At 39.0% G+C, this 21,429-nt stretch overlaps 1 long non-coding RNA gene across 1 annotated transcript in view; it reads left to right on the plus strand.

Annotated features, from left to right (window-relative positions):
- Positions 1–2,026: 2,026 nt before the first annotated feature.
- The window catches only part of LOC139179342 (uncharacterized), a 73,489-nt gene continuing 54,086 nt past the window's right edge, over positions 2,027–21,429 (plus strand). Inside the window, exons 1-2 of the long non-coding RNA XR_011563717.1 lie at positions 2,027–2,101; positions 16,674–16,755. This is a non-coding gene — a long non-coding RNA (uncharacterized lncRNA). The remainder of the gene's footprint in view (positions 2,102–16,673; positions 16,756–21,429) is intronic.

The following is a 21,429-nucleotide window of genomic DNA, read 5'->3' on the forward strand; positions in this document are numbered from 1 at the left end:
AAAGACAAGGGTGGACAAAATTTATACTAGTCCCATAACTAAATTTTCACAATCTTAAATATAGTTAAGTCATTAAGTCTTATCTTCGGAAATAAGATAATAGTAGTTAGAGATCTTAAACTTTTGTTTATTACCTAAGACACATTAACAATCATTAACTGATTGTTACATTATATTAGCATTGTGAAATAATTTTATTTTTTCTTTTAAGTATATTAAAATTTGGTTTATAATGACTCCTATAATATATAGCAACTTACATATGGAGTACAACACTGCTAAGTGATTTATACCTGTACTTTGTAATGTCCTATAAGCCCCATGTGTTGTATAAAATTTTATAATAGTTCAATTCAGTTGCTCAGTCATGTCCGACTCTTTGAGATCCCGTCAACTGCAGCATGTTAGGCTTCCCTGTCCATCACCAATTCCCGGAGCTTGCTCAAGCTCATGTCCATCAAGTTGGTGATGCCATCCAACCATCTCATCCTCTGTCATCCTCTCCTCCTCCCGCCTTCAATCTTTCCGAACATCAGGGTCTTTTCCAAATGAGTCAGTTCATTGCATCAGAAAGCCAAAGTATTGGAGCTTCAGCTTCAGCATCAGTAATTCCAATGAATATTCAGGACTGATTTCCTTTAGGATTGACTGGTTTGATCTCTTTGCAGTCCAAGGGACTCTCAAGAGTCTTCTCCAACACCACAGTTCAAAAGCATCAATTCTTCGGCACACAGTTTTCTTTATGGTCCAAATTTCACATCCATACATGACTACTGGAAAAACCATAGCCTTGACTAGACGGACCTTTGTCAGCTAAGTAATGTCTCTGCTTTTTAATATGCCGTCTAGGTTTAGCATAGCTTTTCTTCCAAGGAGCAAGCATCTTTTAATTTCATGGCTGCAGTCACCATCTGGAGTGATTTTGGAGTTGGAGAAAATAAAGTCTGTTACTGTTTCCATTGTTTCCCCATCTATTTGCCATGAAGTGACAGGACTGGATGCCATGAGCTTAGTTTTCTGAATGTTGAGTTTTAAGCCAACTCTTTTGCTCTCCTCTTTCACTTTCATCAAAAGGCTCTTTAGTTCCTCTTCGCTTTCTGCCATAAGGGTGGTGTTATCTGCCTATCTGAGGTTATTGATATTTCTCCTGGCAATCTGGATTGCAGCTTGTACTTTATTATTTATAATAATCATAATCACTATTATCATTATTATTTTTTTATACATTTGTAAATTGAGGGGATGAATTAATTCTGTATGCAGTAAAAAATAAATGAATTTTCTTTATAAAAGGTAAATATCATAAGGAAAGTAACATCAAAATAATATGGACCCTAAAATTTGTTCTCATGTCACATTGAGAAAATATTTCTAACATGTAGTTAGAAAAATTCTTTTACTTGCTATATAGAAAGATACTACCTTCATCAAAAAATTTTGGTCAAAAAATATGGATGGGAAATTCACAAAGAACTTACACGTGAAAGTGACTGGTGAACTTATGAAAACTTGTTTAAACGAATTTATGCTTAAAAGGAATTTAAATGAAAGAAAGGTAAGATTTTTCAATCATTACAAGAAACAATATTAAAAATAAGTTGTAATTTTAGTGAGGATATAGGAAAATGGTACTCATACATTGTGATGTAGGTAAAATTGATACAACTCCTATGGAAGAAAAATTTGCCAATATTTGTCAACATTTAGATTTTTTTTTACCCTTTGACCTTAATCTGTTATTTTAAATAATTTGACCTAAAGAAATAATTGTATGCTCAATATGCATGTGTAAAGATTAACTTTATGGATGGTCATCTTTATATTACTATAGGAAAAAAATTGGAAACAACTTACATTTCTAATATAAGGAATAATGTGTAATAACATGGAAATATGCATACAATTTACAAAAGAAGTTTCAAATTTGACTGTATTATCTCTGTCTATAAAATATAAAGTAAAAGTGAAAGTTGCTCAGTCGCGTTCAACTCTTTGTGACCTCTTGAATTATACAGTCCATGGAATTCTTCAGGCCAGAATATTGGAGTGGGTAGCCATTCCCTTCTCCAAGGGATCTTCACAATCCAGGGATCAAACCAAGGTATTCCATGTTATATTTATATTATATATATATATATACACACACACACACACATATATATAAATATAAAAATATATAGGCATATACATACATATATATACACACAAATTACATTATTAGGGATTATTTTAAATGACAAGCTTATATTTCTATTTATTTACTTCTTTTACCTTATCTGTTTGAGGTTTCTTCTACTGACCCTGTATTCTGTAACAATAAAAAAAGTAATAAAAAACTTCGTGGCCTGGGTAAGATCACAGGCTGAAGCTCTAAGGAGGGAGAACCAAATCAACATGAGAAGTTTCTTCACAGTGGTCACTGATAAGTTGTATGTGAAACTCCTGTGACTTTTGACCCGTGCTAAGCTCAGTTTTGTCATCTGTTGGCCTGTATTTTATTTTCTGTCCTAATGAAGAGTTCATCTGTATTTGAACCGTCAGTCAGTTTTTAAACTATCTCACCATGGCTATTCAAAGAAAAGTATTATCCCTGAGGATTATTTTGTGATAATTCCCTACACATTTCAAACTTCTATGATAGCATGAAACCCCAAAGCACTAGGGGATATTTTTCTTATCCTTTGAAACTACTGTAATAGAAATTAATGACAAAAATTTTCTAGTTGGTATGTAGTTATTGTCTTGATTTGTTCATTTAAATGTCCAGCTATTACTGCTTCTTGGCCAGTTTGATCACTGTCCAAATAATTAAAATTAGCAAAGTTCCATTCTTCCAAACAACTGACCTTGTATTGCAATTTTTAAACAATTATGCATAAAAACAAATACAGTTTATAAAAGCCTTTCCTCAGTTGTGTTGTGGTCGTGTGTGAGGTGTGCTAAATCACTTCAGTCGTGTCTTACTCTTTGAGACCCCATGGACTGTAGTCCATCAGGCTCCTCTGTCTGAGTGTTATGATATGTGGTAGCATAAAATCTTGAGCTACAGAAAGAAGTTTCAGAGTACACCACACGTAACTGAAGAAATAATTGATCCACATGGATAACAAGAGTCCTAAACTAGTGGATACTTTTCTTGTTGACTGTACTGTTTTACTACAAAGTTCCCATTAGATTGCCAAGTTGAGCACCATCGTGACCTAGAAGAGAGGACACAGTGGAACAAGTAAGGAAAAGAAATAAAACTTTTTTACCAAAAAAAAAAATCACTCTTATAAGGTCCTCTGATTATTTTGTTTAACACTTTTGCCTTTCCAAGCAAAAATCCATATACACACACTTATCAGGGAGAAAACATATTTTAATAAAAAGAATATAGCAGTAAGAGTCAGAGTCTCATTCCCATCTGTTAGACAAAAGCACCTACATGGCCTCTACCCACAAGTTGAAATAAGAATAAAATGTGAATATGGGAGAATTTTGCATTTTTTTAAAATTGCCTTTAAAAAGGCTCTATGCATGTAATATACTATTAAGTGTTAGTTGCAAGTTTCTCTTATTTTGCAAACTGGAAGGAATAAGGAATAAAATAATATGCTTCCCCTATTTCCTTTAGAAGTTTGAAAAGTAGTAATTAAAACTTCAGATGAATCCAAAGTTTGCTCTTCCATAACCTTTTCATTGTGTCCTGCCTCTTTGAATGTCAATGAGTATACTTCAAAATTATTCCTGTCAATTATAAAGGTTCTTATCTTTGCATTGATTTTTACATGCACAGACCAATAGCAGGAGATGACCCAATAATTAATATTGGGAAACTGAATTGCTTTTTTTCCCTAGGCATTTAGCCTTAGCTATAGAAATATTTCTCTTTTATCAATACTATGTTTTTATATTTATCCTGTTTTGTTTCTGTTTCTGAGACAAATTCTCCCATATAACAACACATTGGTTTTAACTCATCAAATGGAGGTTGAAACCTACTGCAATTTTTTAAACAAAGCTGATTCTTATGCAGTTATATCTAAAATATCCTATGCAAATAGATTTTAAATATAAAGTACATTCTTCATCCATAGATTCTTTCTCACATATTCTCTAACATTGGTGTAATTTCCTCCAAAGGCTTTTTTTGATAAGTAGTTCTGTGTGTCCAACACTGTGTGAAGCACTGCAGAAATAAAAATGAACAAGAAATTGTCTCTTTAGTGACTTCACAATCCATTGAGTGGAGAGAGACAGGCATAAGGAACCCGTCATGATCTGTACCATAGATGGACACAAAATGCAGTAGTTAGTTCTCTTTCAGAATGCGGTGGGGCCGGCTCACTCTGAGTTAGATAATGCTCTTCTTCCCAATCTCATTCAGTGACTTGACATTGGGATCTCAAAATCTACTATGGTGAGCATATTTATACCATGGAAATAGGCAAATGCACAAAACAGAAATCCCCCTTCCTAAAGAACCATTTGTTAAACATTTACCCACACCACTGTCATTAAACCTTCCCAGGAGATTCTTTTTAATTTTTTTCAAGGATAAAGTACACAAATCCCTTTACTTCATTTTCTCCCCTTTTATCAAGCTCTAGTTATAAATGCTTCCACATCCTTATTATGCAAAGAAACTAACATACAGCTCTCTTTATTTGTTTAACTTTAAGTACTGACTAAAATTTTTAAAAATCGACACATTACCATTTGTTTAATCATCAGATCAGATCAGATCAGATCAGTCACTCAGTCGTGTCCGACTCTTTGCGACCCCATGAATCGCAGCACGCCAGGCCTCCCTGTCCATCACCAACTCCCGGAGTTCACTCAGACTCATGTCCATCGAGTCAGTGATGCCATCTGGCCATCTCATTCTCTGTCGTCCCTTTCTCCTCTTGCCCCCAATCCCTCCCAGCATCAGAGTCTTTTCCAATGAGTCAACTCTTCGCATGAAGTGGCCAAAGTACTGGAGTTTCAGCTTTAGCATCATTCCTTCCAAAGAAATCCCAGGGCTGATCTCCTTCAGAATGGACTGGTTGGATCTCCTTGCAGTCCAATGGACTCTCAAGAGTCTTCTCCAACACCACAGTTCAAAAGCATCAATTCTTCGGCGCCTAGCCTTCTTCACAGTCCAACTCTCACATCCATACATGACTACAGGAAAAACCATAGCCTTGGCTAGACGAACCTTTGTTGGCAAAGTAATGTCTCTGCTTTTCAACGTGCTATCTAGGTTGGTCATAACTTTCCTTCCAAGGAGTAAGCGTCTTTTAATTTCATGGCTGCAGTCACCATCTGCAGTGATTTTGGAGCCCAGAAAAATAAAGTCTGACACTGTTTCCACTGTTTCCCCATCTATTTCCCATGAAGTGATGGGACCGGATGCCATGATCTTAGTTTTCTGAATGTTGAGCTTTAAGCCAACTTTTTCACTCTCCACTTTCACCTTCATCAAGAGGCTTTTTAGTTCCTCTTCACTTTCTGCCGTAAGGGTGGTGTCATCTGCATATCTGAGGTGATTGATTTCTCCCGGCAATCTTGATTCAGCTTGTGCTTCTTCCAGTCCAACATGCTTTTCTCCTGCACAAAATTTTGGAAGCTGTGCTGGTGTCAAATGATCAAGGGCAAGCTGGACTCCAAGAGAAATGTAAGTAGAGCCTGTAAGTGTGTTTTAGTCAAGGATTACTTTACTGCAAGGAACTGAAGCCCACTAACTGGCTCAGGTATAAAGTAATTTTATTGAAAGGACATAGCAGGCGCTATTGCAGCTGAGAGAGTTCACAAAACTAGGTCTTGCTCAGACAACCACAAAAGGACTGGAATAGCCAAGATATGAACAGAGGCTCCTCTCTCAATCACTTGTGGAGGTATGTAGCCTCTGGCTTCCACTCATGCGTGTGTGAGCCTTTCTCTTCCTTCACTCAGCTGGGTTCTGCTGCTCATGGCTTGCCTGTTCCCTTTAACTTTTCTCTGTACTTGTCTTCCGTTTGTCTTGCTGGCTAGTCTAACTGACAACATGACCTCCCAGTTTAAGAACGTCTTCCAGCTGACAACTGTGTAAATTCTGATAAGATCTAGTCTCATTGCCAGCCAGGGGATGGATATTCAACCTGGGGCTAGAGCCACAAGCTGCACTTTCCAAGCTCTGAGGGTAAGGTTAGTTCTCTAAGAAGTGGGTGTGGTAAGAGAAGCAGTAACATGGCAATTTTAACATGCCAGGATTAAAAGGATTAAAGTCAGAATTGGAACCCTTTGAAACTGTAATCTTCTTAAATGTACTGGAGTGAAGGACATAAGTAGAGGAGTAGTATCAATTAAGGATAAAGATAGTTGGGGGATTCATATTATTGTATTTTACCTCATAAATAATGAGGATACATTGATGGGTTTTGGTTTGGGAGAACTGTGTACAGGAAACATCCTGTCAGAAGCTTATGGGATATATTATATCCTGAGATGGGTAGAAATTTGGAACCATATATGAAGAGGTCATTATTATTGTACATTAAATATGTACATACAGTTTAACTATTATACAAAATGTGATTTATAGTTTCTAGTATTATGACTTTTTATATGTTACCTTTATGCCTTCACCTGACAGAGAATATCTCCTTCACTGGACAGAAATCATGTAGTTCTGTATGTTTATAAATTGCTTGACTCATTTGTAAGAATAGCATATATCATTTTGAATTATGTGTATATATATATATATATGTATGTATGTATGTATAAACTGTCTCTTTCCCCTAGTAGACTGCAATTTCTTGAGGGTATTGTTTTTCTACCGTCTTATGTCTTTCCTATCCTTACCTTTTGTACAGTGCCTGATACATATCAGGATTTCAATAAATGGCTGTTCTATTTTCTGTTCAGGGAATGCTTTGTTTTCATTTAGAAAATAATTTTCAAACTGAAAAAAAAGAGAAGATAATATTGCAAAAAAAAAAAAGAGGAAATTAGACAAGAAGATAGCAAAAGTTCTTATTCTGAAAGAACTTACAAGCATGATCACAGAACCTTCCACAGTGGACATTGTGGGGTGACTGTGGGAAATGTGAGAGGTAGTAAAGAATAGCAGTGGGTGAGATTGTCCTGAGGTTCAGGATGAGGAAGATATGCATATTTGGAATTGTAGATGTCCAGCTTAGTTCAGCAATGAGCTATCTTGTGGAAGTAAGATAGGACTTAACTTTATGTGGCTCCAGATGACAAAACTAGTGAGTAGGGGGAGGTTGATTCAATATTAAATAAGGAAGAACTTTCAAGAGATGGAGTTACTTCAAATGGGATTGGCTTTCAAAATAACTTTTATTAACAGAGAATGTTCAAACAAAGACTAATTGTTTGAGAGACAACATGGAGATACTTTTACTAGACAGAAGGTTGTGTTAAACTTTAAGGAACTTTTCAAATCTAACATTTTATGAGGTTGCTTACTGAGTTTTATTGAAGCCTTATGTACCTTTAAAATGCAATTCACAAGCATAGTGATGTCTGTATTCCTTTGGGGGAAATTAACTAATCAGGTTGGAATAATTACTTCTTTGATGCATTTATATGATTTTTTTTTCACAAAAATCAAGAAAAGACATTAAAAATAACATTTTAAATCATCTGTTACCTAGAGGAAAATATTTCAGTGGCGGAAAAACTGACAGGCTTGTTAAGAGTAAGGAAGGATCCCAAGAAGATTAACAAGTATGAATTATGCGTCTAGATCAGAAGGGTCAGTTCAATAAGGCAAGCTTTAAAAAGGTCCACTGGTCCAATCCCCAAGAGACAAGTTATAAAATGACTGATGCCAATCAAATCTCAAGTTGAAGGTTCTGTGTGTGTGAGTGTGTGAGTGTGCCTGTGTATTTCAACAGTTGAAATGTCAAATCAAAACCAATGTCAGTCATCATGGTGTCAGTGTGGTGGAGATAGAATTGGCATGAAGCTAGAGATTTGGGGAAACTGAAAGATTTTTTTAACTGTTGAGAATTCATCTTAGAGTATTGGCAAGCAACAGAAGATTTAAGGCATAGTACATAATTTTAAACATGTTTATAACTAGAAAAGTTTCTGTATTAATGGAAAGAATAGTATTTGTCATAATATAAAACACTTTCCCACAGACAAACTCTAAGGGTGATTTCTCATTTCTAATTCATTTAACCCCAGCATTATCCTATCCTTTTATTTTCTCACCCACAATTCTTACTATTGACTGCAGTCAGCCTTTTCTCCTCCAAGTTCCCCAAACTGATGGTTCTCATGTTCTTATATGTGATTTCTTTCATTCTCATGTGTTCTTATAACTCTTTTCTAGTTATTCATTTGGAGAAGGTGATGGCACCTGACTCCAGTACTCTTGCCTGAAAATCCCATGGACGGAGGAGCCTGGTGGGCTGCAGTCCATGGGGTCTCGAAGAGTCGGACACGACTGAGTGACTTCACTTTCACTTTTTACTTTCATGCATTGGAGAAGGAAATGGCAACCCACTCCAGTGTTCTTGCCTGGAGAATCCCAGGGACAGGGTTGGGGGGCCTCGTGGGCTGCCATCTCTGGGGTCGCACAGAGTCAGACACGACTGAAGTGACTTAGCAGTTATTCATTAGAAGTTAGAGTTTAAAAAAAACCTTAAAATGTAACATGTAATTTTAAAGTCACAGCATAAAATGAGTGTCACAGTATATCATTCATTCTGACCTATCTAGCCTTGTTCCATATTCTCCCCAGAGCTGTTCCCAATTATTCTTGTCCACAGCTCTGTCTGCTCACTGGCCTGCTATTGAAGGAAAATGCATCATCTTTAAGAGGAATGAAAAGCAGCATAACAATTTTTATTCAGCATTTATACTGTGACATCAATGAAAACAATTCATGACTTCTGAGTCTAGCACATTTCTTGTGATTCTCCTAAATTTTTTCTATCATAATACTTTCATTAAAACACCACATTAAATTTGAGCTCAATCAGAATAACCTATTTTATGGTTAACAACAAGATTATTGAACTTAAAATATGTGAAACAAAGGAAAGATGGAAAACATCCACCCTGAGTCTTCACTGTACTGACTGCTGCTGCTAAGTCACTGCAGTCGTGTCTAACTCTGTGTGACCCCATAGACGGCAGCCCAACAGGCTCCCCTGTCCCTGGGATTCTCCAGGCAAGAACACTGGAGTGGGTTGCCATTTCCTTCTTCAATGCATGAAAGTGAAAAGTGAAAGTGAAGTCGCTCAGTCGTGTCCGACTCTTAGCAGCCCCATGGACTGCAGCCTACCAGGCTCCTCCGTCCATGGGATTTTCCAGGCAGGAGTACTGGAGTGGGGTGCCATTGCCTTCTCCGACTGTACTGACTAGGTGTTGCCTATTTCACTGGGGCTTGAGTTTCTCAAGGCAGGAGATGTGCCCAAGGAGACTTATTTGGCTCTTTTGGAATGGCATCTTCCATAGTGTTTGGCATATAAAACGTAATCATTAATTCATACATTTTAGAAATATTATTGAGTCTTAACTATGGTGAGAGCATTTTTTCTAGTTTTTGAAAAAACAGTGGCCAAAAATAGGAAAACTTGATTTCTGTTCTCTAAAGCAGGTGATATAGTAGCATAGTGATTCAAACATGATCTGAATTCAAATACCTAAAGTAATTCTACTTCTTAGAAAAGTATGACCTGGAGAAATCTACTTGAGTCTGTTTTTGTTTGTTTAATCAGAAGAAAGAAATCATTGGTTGGAAGACCTGGAGGATTCATTGAATTACTACAAAATACTTTGATCACTGGGCTTCCCAGGTGTCACTAGGGGTAGAGAACCCACCTGCCAATACAGGAGACATAAGAGATGGAGACACAGGTTCCATCCCTGAATCAGGAAGATCCCCTGGAGGAGGGCATGGCAATCCACTCCAGTATTCATGCCTGGAGAATTCCATGGACAGAGGAATCTGGCGGGCTACAGTTCATAGGGCTGCAAAGAGTTGGATGCAGCTGAAGCGACTGAGCATGCACACGTGCACTTTGACCACTGTCTGTCATGTGAAATGTTTTTAATGATCTTGGGCTTTATATTTCAGCTGAAGGATGGGTAATTTAAAAATAACAGCATAACACCATGAAAGCGTGGCAAGGGTTATGAGAATGAAATTCTGAAGTATTATGGAAAAACTTGCAGAAATACCTGACCTAGTCTAAAGGGCAAGGGACGTGTCTAGGGGAAGTTAAGTTTGCTCTGAGAGCTGCTTTATTAACACTGGCTGAACGAATGCCAACAGCAACTTTTCATTCCTTGTGGGACTATTACTGAGTCTCTGAGTTTTTCAGCTTTTTTTTTTTTTCCATTTTCTCTCTAACTTCTCTTCTGCTAGCCGCAGTGGTGCCCATTTTGGCCTTTTGTACCCTTCAGAGGTTTCTGCTTAGCAGATTATATGCACAGTCTTCTGCACATGTGTATTGCATAGCTCCTGTGTGCTTTTTCTTGGTTGATTTTAATTAATAGAGTGGTTATAACAAGATGGGGGAGGTACTACATTACATTCTATGTGTGATGAGGGAAGGGCTGGAAGCCAGGTAGGGGTAGAATAAACTTCCCAGATCAGACCAAGACTGAAGCAAAATTATAAAATAGGTGACATTTACCTTTAGTTCTCACTTATTAATTTTCTCTTACCAGCACATCTATGTAACCAAAGGCCCACTGTCGTCATGTTTCTCCAGGGTCTCTTCTGTTACTGAGAGTAGCAAACTAATGGATGAAAGTATGATTTTTATAGAGTGAATATAATTTATTATTTTATATAAATTTTAAGCATGAAAGAGGTTACTATTAATTATTTCAGGACAATAGGCATAATCCAAGACTGTCTTGGGTAAATGAGGATGTATGGACTTCTTAAATATTAAAGACTTAATATAATAGCCTTTTGGAGATACTTCAGTGTGCACCTAATAAATGCTACCTTTTGCTTTGAATACTTTTTCTTTTAAATTAAAATGACCAAGTGAGAAGACAATAATTAACCCAAGTTAATTCATCTCCAATGATAGAATTCTCTTTGCTTTACTCTCTTTATCCCATGATGAGAAAGATATTTATTGGTGGGTCATATCCCAGTACCTGTTGAATTATACACTTCATAAGTGAATTTAAGCTTGGCCTTTGTATAACCTTTAAAGAACATCAGTGTATATGTGTGTCCAGGGGAATACACAGTCAGAAGAGCTGGCAACTCTTTTTTATTTCAGCTCGTGCACACCAAGACAACTCACAATTAGGACTCGGATCAAAACTAAACTATATCCAGTGGTAAATAATTCATAACGCAATTCTTTGTCTCATCTCCCTTGCTTAACCCAAACCGAGACCCATTTTCTGTTCCATTCCTCCTTTTCCCAGTTTCTGTCTTTCTGATGATGTCTGCTGTTTCAAAACACCTCATTATCTCCACTCTCCCACTGAGCCTGCAATGTGATGGCATTTGCCTTGCCTGAGGAAGGAAGAGAGAGTTTTCCTCTCCCAACAGCCCTGCACATTGAGATCTGACCAGAGCATCCTCAAGCTGATTCCAAATGCATCCCTTGGAAAGGGGAGAGCAGACTTGCTTATCCCACTGTCATCAAGTGGGAGGATGTTCTGCCAGGTCTCCGGACAGATATCATAGTCAAAGAGAAAAGCTCTATAGTGCTTAGAAAACAAAGCTATTTCAGGTTGTTTGGCTGCGAGCTGATAAACAAAGCCTGGGGTAAGAAATGCAAAACACACACACATACACACATAGACATAAAGATAAAGACCCACACACGGGCCTCTGGTCAGCTGAAGACAGAACTGACATATTTAGCAGTCAAGCAGCATTGCTTCTTTCTGACCTGTTGGCTACATATTCAGTTGATAGCTTCCTGCTACCTATCACAAACAATAAAAATCTTTTAAGAAGACAGTCCAAATTGCTCTAATACTTTCTTTAAAGAGAACAAAAATGCAGAAAGTTAGCCTGTAGGGACTTCATTTTTCATAGATATGCAATTTATGGTGTTTAAATATAAGCTTTTGATTTTAGGTTGAAACGATCTTGTCAAAAAGGTACATGAAAGACATTTACTCTGGGCTCTTTTCTATTAATACTTAGGGTTATAGCTGATCCTTCTCACGTCTTTTTATCCCCAGAACACTTGACTGGCACCTGACTTCCCTACTTTACTTTAGTAGCTGATTCAGAGAAGCCAGCTTCTGATTTTCTGTTTTTCCTTTATCTTTTTTTTCTTTCCTTTTTTTTTTTTGGTCACGAAGAGATTTGGGGTCAGGTTTAGGGAGAGGTGGGCTTCCCTGGTGGCTCTGTTGGTAAAGAATCCGCCTCCAGTGCGGGAGACTCTGGTTCGATTCCTGGGAAGGGAAGATCCCCGGGATAAGGGATAGGCTACCCACTCCACTATTCCTGGGCTTCCCTTGTGGCTCATTTGGTAAAGAATCTGCCTGCAATGCGGGAGGCTTGAGCTCGATCCTTGGGTTGGGAAGATCCCCTGGACAGTCCAAGGGGTCACAAAGAGTCAGGCACCACTGAGCGACTTTCACTTTCATTTTTCACTTTAGGGTGAGGTGGCTTTCCCGGTAGCTCAGCAGTAAAGAATCCACCTGCAATGCAGGAGCTGCAGGAGACTTGGATTTGATCCCTGAGTTGGGAAGAAACCCTGCAGGAGAATATGGCAACTCAGTATTCTTGTCTGAAGAATCCCACGGATAGAGGAGCCTGGTAGGTTATAGTCCATAGGGTCACAAAGAGTCGGCCACAACTGAAGCACCTTAGCACACAAAAAATCCCAAGAATCAAGATAGTCATACTTTTGTGCAATATTTTGAAAAATCAAAATCAATGCAAAAATTCATGATGAACAAAATACCAACATTCTAATATAAGGCAGGAACAGTATTACAGATATTTTCTTTTACCTCAGGCTCCACTATGGTTCTGTACAGCATTGAGTGGAATGTAATGACAATAAGCTGGAGAATGAAGTGTATTTCTGAAGCAAATGGACATCTATTTCTCCATCTCTTCTAGGAACATGTTGGACGGGCATCAGGGTTCAGGATCAATGGAATCATGAATTCATTGAGCAAGAATTTTCCTCAGCCTGTAGCTATCATAATTACATAAAACAGACCTGAAGGCACAGTGCTCAAAATAAGTCTAAACAGAAAGATGGGGCAAAGGCAAAACAATTAGATGAGGATCATACATCTGAGTAGGTCTGCTCAGTAGAAAGTGGGAAAAGAAGGGAGGGACAGGGAGTTGGAGTAGGGAAGGCATTAGGCTATTGTGGGAGGTTTCATGGTCAGGCACACAAGGGAACCGGAGTGTGTGCACAGTATTCTTGGCAATGTTTCTATAGATTTCCTGGAGAGGTTGCTGGCATAGGAATTGGAAATTGCAGAAGACCTTGGACAGATTACTTAGCCTTTTTGTGATTCTGTATTTTTGTTCTTGCCTGGAGAATCCCAGGGATGGGGGAGCCTGGTGGGAGGCCGTCTATGGGGTCACACAAAGTTGGACACGACTGAAGTGACTTAGCAGCAGCAGCAGCAGCATTTTTATCTGAAACATGGAATTCATAGTGTCTGCTAAAGTGATTCATGTGTTAAATGGTTATTGTTTTTGACTTCACACTTTCTACGGAGACACTGGAAGTGATTCACAGCTAAGGTCTGTGAGTCTCATTCCTAGATGATCTCCCTGATATTGTCATTTTGTGTGTGTGTGTGGTGAAAGGTAGAACTTTACTATTTTAACCATTTTAAAATATACAGTCCTGTGGCATTAAATATATTCACAATGCTGTGCAACAGTAATGTGCATGCTAAGTTACTTCAATTGTGTCAGACTCTTTCAACTCCATGGACTGTAGCCCACCAGGCTCCTCTGTCCATGGTTTCTCCAGGCAAGAATACTGTAGTGGGTTTCCATGCCGTTCTCTGGGGATCTTTCTAACCCAGGGATCGAACCCATGTCTCTTATATCTCCTGCATTTGTAAGCAGGTTCTTTACCACTAGCACCACCAGGGAAGCCCAGTCACCACCATACATTCCCAGAAATTTTTCATCTTTCCCAGTGGAAATTCTGTATGTGTTAAACACAAATTCCCCACTTCCCCTCTCTCTAACTTCTGGCAACCACCATTCTACTTTCTATTTCTATGAACTTGATTAGTCTAGGTACCTCAAACAAGTGGAATCATGTAGCATTTGTTCTTTTGTGTCTGGCTTCTTTCACCGAACACAATTTCTTCAGATTCATTTATGTTATAGCAATTGCCAGTTTTCCTTCCTTTTTAAGATTGAATAACATTCCATGGTATAGATACATAACAATTTGTTTATTCATCTACTGATGGATGCTAAGGTTGCTTCCACTTTTTGGCCATTGTGAATAGCACTGTAATGAACTTGAGTGTACAAATGTCTCTGATTTCGATTCTTTTGGATATATACCTGGAAGTGGAATTGCTGAATCATTTGATAATTTTTTGCTTAATTTTTGTGAGGAGCTGCCAAGCTGTTTTCTTTCCACAGAGGCTGTTGCTTACCTTTTCACCAGCAGTGCCGAGAGTTCCAATTCCTGTATGTCCTCAACCACATATTATTTTCTACTTTTGCTTGTTTTATAATAAAAGAGATCCTAATGGGTGTGAAGTGGTATTTCATTGTGATTTTGATTTGCGCTTCTCTAATAATTCATTATATTGAGCGTTTTATCATGTACTTGTTGGTTGTTGTATATTTTTGAGAAAATGTCTCTTTAAATCCTTTACCCATCTTCAAACTGAGTTATTTCTTTTTGTTGTTGTTAAATTGTAGAAGGTCTTTATGTATTCTGGGCTTTTGTTGTTCAGTTGCTCAGTCATGTCTGACTCTTTGCAACTCCATGGACTGCAACACTCCAGGATTTCCTGTCCTTCACCATCTCCCAGAGTTTGCTCAAACTCATGTCCATTGAATCTTTAATGCCATCCAACTATCTCATTCTCTGTCACCCGCTTCTCCTCCTGCCCTCAATCTTTCCCAGCATCAGGATCTTTTCCAATGAATTGACTCTTCACATCAGGTGACTGAAGTATTGGAGCTTCAGCTTCAGCATCAGTCCTTCCAATGAATATTCAGGGTTGATTTCCTGTAGGAATGACTTCTGATCTCCTTGCTGTGTTGTTTCAAGTTATCCAGATGTGTCAAGAATTCTGAACACACTTAAATGCCAAATATCTGACTGAAATAGATGCAGATCACAGACTTGGGCAAGAAAAATAATGTGACTGTCCGCCATCCAGACTGCCAGGTCAGCACCTTCCCTTCTCTTTGGTCACCTGTCCACCTCAGCTCCTGGGCATGTAGGCTGACTTTGCCTAGACTGGTCCTTCATCTGCTGCATTTTACTTGGGTTTGGCTTCCTTGATTTTTTTTTGCTGGGATCAAAACTATACCTTTCTTTTGTTCTTCTGAGTAACAAAAGCTCCTCTGAAAATTTATTCTGAACCAAAGCATTCAAGGGATAATACTTTATAGATTATTATACCCATAGAAATTGTTTGTCTTTGATCAGGGTCATTTAAGTTCTTGTCCGACAGTAGTTAATTTTATGATGCAAGTGTTAACACTTATGACATGTGAGCTTGTGGGAAGATATCTCTGAGGGTGGGTGATATTCTGGGCTTCTTTTTTCCTTTCTAAGAAAGAAGTTTTTTTAGCAGACTAAAGCAATTAATTGCTCAAGGATCCAACTAATCTGACTTTGTTTTCTTTTCTGGGGGACAAAATTGGGGAGGGCTTGGAAAATAAGGGGTTGGGATTGCTCTGGATATTGAACTGATTCCCTCTTGCTAGTTAAGAAATCACTCTGGCATAGCTGTTTGCTGTGGTATTTTTCACACTTTATCTACCATCCCATGTCTCTGTTGCCTGAGAACTGTATTTGTATTTACACTGTGAAGCGTGAATATGCTGCTGTTCTTTGGGGAAAGGGATTCATCAAATAATCCTTTTGCTTGGGTATTATGAAGTGGACCATGGAACTTCCTCTGCTTGTTTTTGCTTGGAGCCCTTGGGACATGTGAGGTGGCCTTGTCCAGTTCAGTGGGTTTCAGCAGGGTAAGCCAGATTTGAAGAAACATAAATTCAGTTGAAATAGAAGGTAACATGGCATAGCTGAATAATGGGCTTTAATAGGCAAACCAAATAGTTAAATGCAAGATGCTTGCTGCATGCTAAAACTTAAGGAATGCATATTCAATGCAATGCATTATTAAATACAACATTGAGCATATGGGTACCCACAATTAATGTATATAAATAGCTGATAAAATTGCTCAGTATTAGAAAGCTAGCGGCAAAAATGACCTCATATGTCAAGCAGACAAGTAGGCAGCTACCATTTTCTTTGTACACCTTACAGATGATAAATTAGTTTTATGGTCTGCATGGGGCCCTTATCACACTACAGCACCAAGTGCATGATAAAGAAAAAAAATGCCTTGGCTCAAAAATCGAACTGGAATTTGGAGTCCCAGCGGAGCTCATTTTTTAAATGTAAAGAATTTTAGCCCGCTTCCTTTGGGGAAGATTTATTGTGGCCAAGAGAAATGTAGATCTTGGTTATGTGTTTTGATTAAAACTTGATTTTTGTTTTTATTGATACTAGGTAGAATGTGAATCCGTCATAACAGGCTGCCTATTGACTGAGAGCAGTTTGGTCCAATGGGCACAGGACAAGAAAAAGAAGGGTGAGTTCTGACTTTTATTTCCAGCTCTAGTACTAATAGACAAAGCTGACCTTGGATAAACTTTGTAACTCTTTAGTAGTTCTGCCTGCCTTGCTCAATTCCACCCCCTCCAATACTTGTGAATAAAGACTCTGTTTTATTCTATGTTCATAAGATACAGGAGTGCAGTTACCCATTTTAAAATTAAAGAAAGCTGGACTAATTCGTCCTAGAGTTATATAGTAAAACACTGCCTAAATAAATAGTATTGTTGTGCAATATGTGTGTGTCAGGGTTTTGGGGAGGGAAGCCATTGATGTCTATTTAAAAATCTTGAATAGATAAAAAAAGTCCAGAAAGATACCAAGCTCTCTCTCAGGGTTTGTGTGTGGTTTCTCAGTCTTTTTAAAGCATAAAAGCTCATGTGTTCCCTTCATACAATTTGAAATTCAAAATAAATTCAATATTAGACTGAAATCAATCTGTTAGGGTCAGAGGCCTGCTTTGCTTTCAAGTAGCATGAGACTCAGTCCTCTCCCAAACTCTGCTCTCCTCAAATCACTGCTTTGTCAGCCAAGGGTCTCCTTAGCCTTATTTTCATATCAAGCTCATCGTGATCTGTTGTTTCATAGCAGGCAAATGACACCGTGTACCTGTGATAGGATGCATTCCTGTGCCTCTGGGATGTGCCTGGGATTTCATAGGCAACTGAATTCCTTGTTTTAGGATGAGCATTATTCAGAAAGCTGGAGTGAGAAAAGGTCAACTGAAGTTATAAAGAGGGGTAGTTTGAAGATGAGCAAGTCTTTTCCTTTTTTTCTCCTGTCTTTGTCGACTCTTGCTTCACTTGCTTCACCAAACTCTTTCCCCTCCAGTCTCCTGGAAGAATGGTCTTATCTTTTACAACTATTTTGGAAAACTCACTTGATTCCTGCAATTAATTAGGAACAGCATTGTTTTTGTTTCCCACCTGGTAGCCAGAAATGATGTGTTTGGACCATATTGAGGAAGTAGGCTATTCCTCATGGGGAGTAGCTGTGCTCTGAGAGGGGCTAAGGGCAAGCCAGAGGCAAAGCCTCTGGGTCCCCTTCTGCTAAGGTGGTGTCTCTATGGTCTCAACAATGCTCCAGTGTAAATATATGTATTTCCTCACAGTTGTTGTTACTGTTGCTGTTGTTGTTTGGCCCCTTTTTAGAGTTATGGGACTGACACGTAGGAACTCTTATTCTCTCTCCAAACTTTGAGCAAAGTAAACAGTTCTTGGGATTTCACATATGTCCCTGGTATTTCATTCATCCTTGCATGCATGTGTACTGTACATAGTCATTGCACAGTCACTGTCCTGAGACCCAGTGACACAAAACCCTAAATGAACCTGCCCGTCTCCTCCTCAAGCCCGATTTCAACCTCTTTATCAGCACCACTATTTCCCCACGCTTCCCTGGTGGCTCAGAGAGTAATGAATCCACTTGCAATGAAGGAGACCTGGGTTTTATCCCTGGGTCAGCAAGATCCCTGGAGAAGGGGATGGCTACTCACTCCAGTATTCTTGCCTGGAAAATACCATGGACAGAGGAGTCTAGTAGGCTACAGTCCATGGGGTTGCAGAGTCAGATATAACTGAGCAACTGACACTTACACTGTCATCCTTCCTTCCAAGGATCCTCTACTAAATGACATGTCACCTACCTTTGCATGTGTTGCATACCTTCTTTCATCGGAGTCTCCCTACATGAAGTTTGTCTTGGCCCAAACTGTCCTCACCCCCATTTCTTCCCAACTTACTCTACTCATTCTTTGAAGCGAAGTGAAGTGAAGTCACTCAGTCGTGTCCGACTCTTTGCGACCCCATGGACTGTAGCCTATCAGGCTCCTCCGTCCATGGGATTTTCCAGGCAAGAGTGCTGGAGTGGATAGCCATTTCCTCCTCCAGGGGATCTTCCCTACCCAGGAGTTGAACCCGGGTCTCCCGCATTGCAGGCAGACACTTACTGTCTGAGCCACCAGGGAAGCTGAACTAATCATTCTTTAGGTGCCTTATTAATGAATACTTTCACCAGGAGGGCTTTCCTAGAACTCAGACCAGACTGAATGCTCCTCCATTATAATTAATTCTTGATAAGCTTCATGATACAACTGTTCAGTTGCATTTCATCCCCACTGCACAGTATGATCCTTTAAAGCAGAGACCATCCTTTCTATTATATCCCCAGAGTCTACATAGAACATGGCACACAGACGACATCTAATGAATAAATGCAACCACAATGGTCTTTGTCTCATAAGCTGCAGAAGGGTGTGAAGCTGGCATTTTGACCTCCTGGAGGGTCAAGTTTACCTCCTCCTGGCTTTTGTAACTTAGGAGTGCCTAGATGTGTAGTTGACAGACTCAGAGAACTAAGGATCATGGGGAAGATTTTAATTTATAAAATATTTATTTAAGCTGCAGTTATATGTATATTAATGCTATATTGTAATTAGATGCCAATATCATTTTGCTATGTAAATAATGTTCAGCACAGGTTTATTAAGTGATCCATACTATTAAACCACTGGGAATGATGAGGAAGAAAAGGCTATCTGACCACTCTTTGCTTCAACTGTTAGATCTGGGCAACTCTCCCTGACACTGCGTAGGAGCTCTTGTCTACATTGTTTACATGACACTCATGTAAGCTCTGCATGGCATTTGTCATTCTCCTGGGCTGGCAATAAACCTATCATCACTTAGAGGAAACTAATCTGGGTAGGTAATGACAGGAATGAATAAAGTCATTTTGTAGATGTGCAACTGTGGTCATTAAAAATAAAGCAGACCCTTCTCAGGGGGCTGCTAACCTTGCCAGGTAGTTGACATTGTTTAGATCAGAGGACACTCAGCCTGTGTGTGAAGAGAGAAGAAAAACAGCAGGATTTCCAAACAAATGCTTGCTCTCTCTCCCTAAGTTTTACTTGAGTTTATCAGCAGTGGAGCTGATCTGGAATGAAATGAAATGGTGGCCCCAAGTGGGATCCAGCCTCCCAGTTATTAGCTACACAGTGGGAGACAATTGACAGACATATGCACCGAGATCACGTGATAAAATTTCTGCTCCTTATCTCAGCTTATCTCATAGCATTGTCCTCTCACATCCTAGCAAATTTTGGGGCCCTAGAGAAATGAAGGGACAGAATGCTTCGTCTTTGTTTGTTAGTAAAGTCGTTCCAGAAAGTGCCACTGACAAGAGGGTTAGGGATTGGTTTCTTTGCACAGAGATTCTAAATGAGCACATAGACACATATGCAAAAAGTAGGATTTATGCCTCTGAATATGGCTTGTGAGGAGAGAGTAAACCTCCTGAATTTAGCAATCAAATTTGTTAAGGCTTCTCTAAAGCCTAAACTTCCAATTAACAAGCAAATCATCATCAGACAGCCAGTGAATGGCGAATTCATTCCATTCAACATCTTTTCAAAAGTGGATTTTGTGCACTTATCTCCATGAAAACCCAGCAGGAAGATTTTCCCTGGGAGTGCTCCTACATCTGCCTGTTTTTAATGACGGTAATGGCAAGCAATATTCTACAATTACTTTGGCGATCTCATTTCAAGCATGCAAATCATATTATTGAAGAGCCCAGCAAAAGCCATTTGTTCCTTGGAACCACGAGATAAGTTCTGTGGGGTGAATGAATGCAGCTTGGAGAAGGCCAGCCCTCCTGTCTCATAACCTCTACTGCATGGTGGTAAAATTTACTCACCTTAATATAGACATCAAAGAAGAAATGAAACAAAATCATTCCCAAAATGAAGTAGTTATTTTTTTTATTCCATTCATGAAAGATCTACTTTGTAACTCATTTATTTAATTAAAAATAACATCATTTAAAGAAAAAATTAGAAAAAGGAAAAAAGCACGTGTTGTTGCTAAAGTTCATGGAGTCAAAGCCAAGACTGCTAGGGAGTGAGAGCTCCTTTATGTTCCACAAAGGTCCTGAAGCTTTTTCCATTTTCTCTACCTTCTGGCCAACTCAGCTGAGCTGTAACATGGTCAGTCTTTTATACATATATCTAGAGGCAACATAAATGGGATAAAGCAATCATAGCATAGTAGCATTAATATATGTTAAAATTCGTTTAACAAATACCATATGAAAGGTTAGTGACTTCCCTGGTGGCTCAGATGCTAAAAGCGTCTGCCTACAATGCAGGAGACCTGGGTTCAATCCTTGGGTCAGGAAGATCCCCTGGAGAAGGAAATGGCAGCCCCCTCCGGTACTCTTGCCTGGAAAATCCCATGGACGGAGGAGCCTGGTAGGCTACAGTCCATGGGGTTGCAAAGAGTCGGACATGACTGAACGACTTCACTACTACTACTACACTATATGGAAAGTTGGAGCTTTCCTGGTAGCTCGGGTGTTAAAGAGTCTGCCTGCAATGCAGGAGGACCAGGGTGTGTTCCCTGGGTCAGGAAGATCCCCTGGAGAAGGAAATGGCTACCCACTCCAATATTCTTGCCTGGAGAATCCCATGGACAGAGAAGCCTAGCCGGCTATAGTTCATGGGGTTGTAAAGAGTCAGACACAACTGAGAGACTAAGACACATACAACTCACAGCCACATATATGGACGGTTCAGTGGGGAAAGAGGAAAGATAAACCACCAGGGTGACTACTCTTTACTGGCTCACAGTTGTAAAATGGGGAGGAAGTGCCC

Source organism: Bos indicus, chromosome 24 (genome assembly GCF_029378745.1).
Source record: "Bos indicus isolate NIAB-ARS_2022 breed Sahiwal x Tharparkar chromosome 24, NIAB-ARS_B.indTharparkar_mat_pri_1.0, whole genome shotgun sequence".
Classification (NCBI taxonomy): Eukaryota; Metazoa; Chordata; class Mammalia; order Artiodactyla; family Bovidae; genus Bos; species Bos indicus.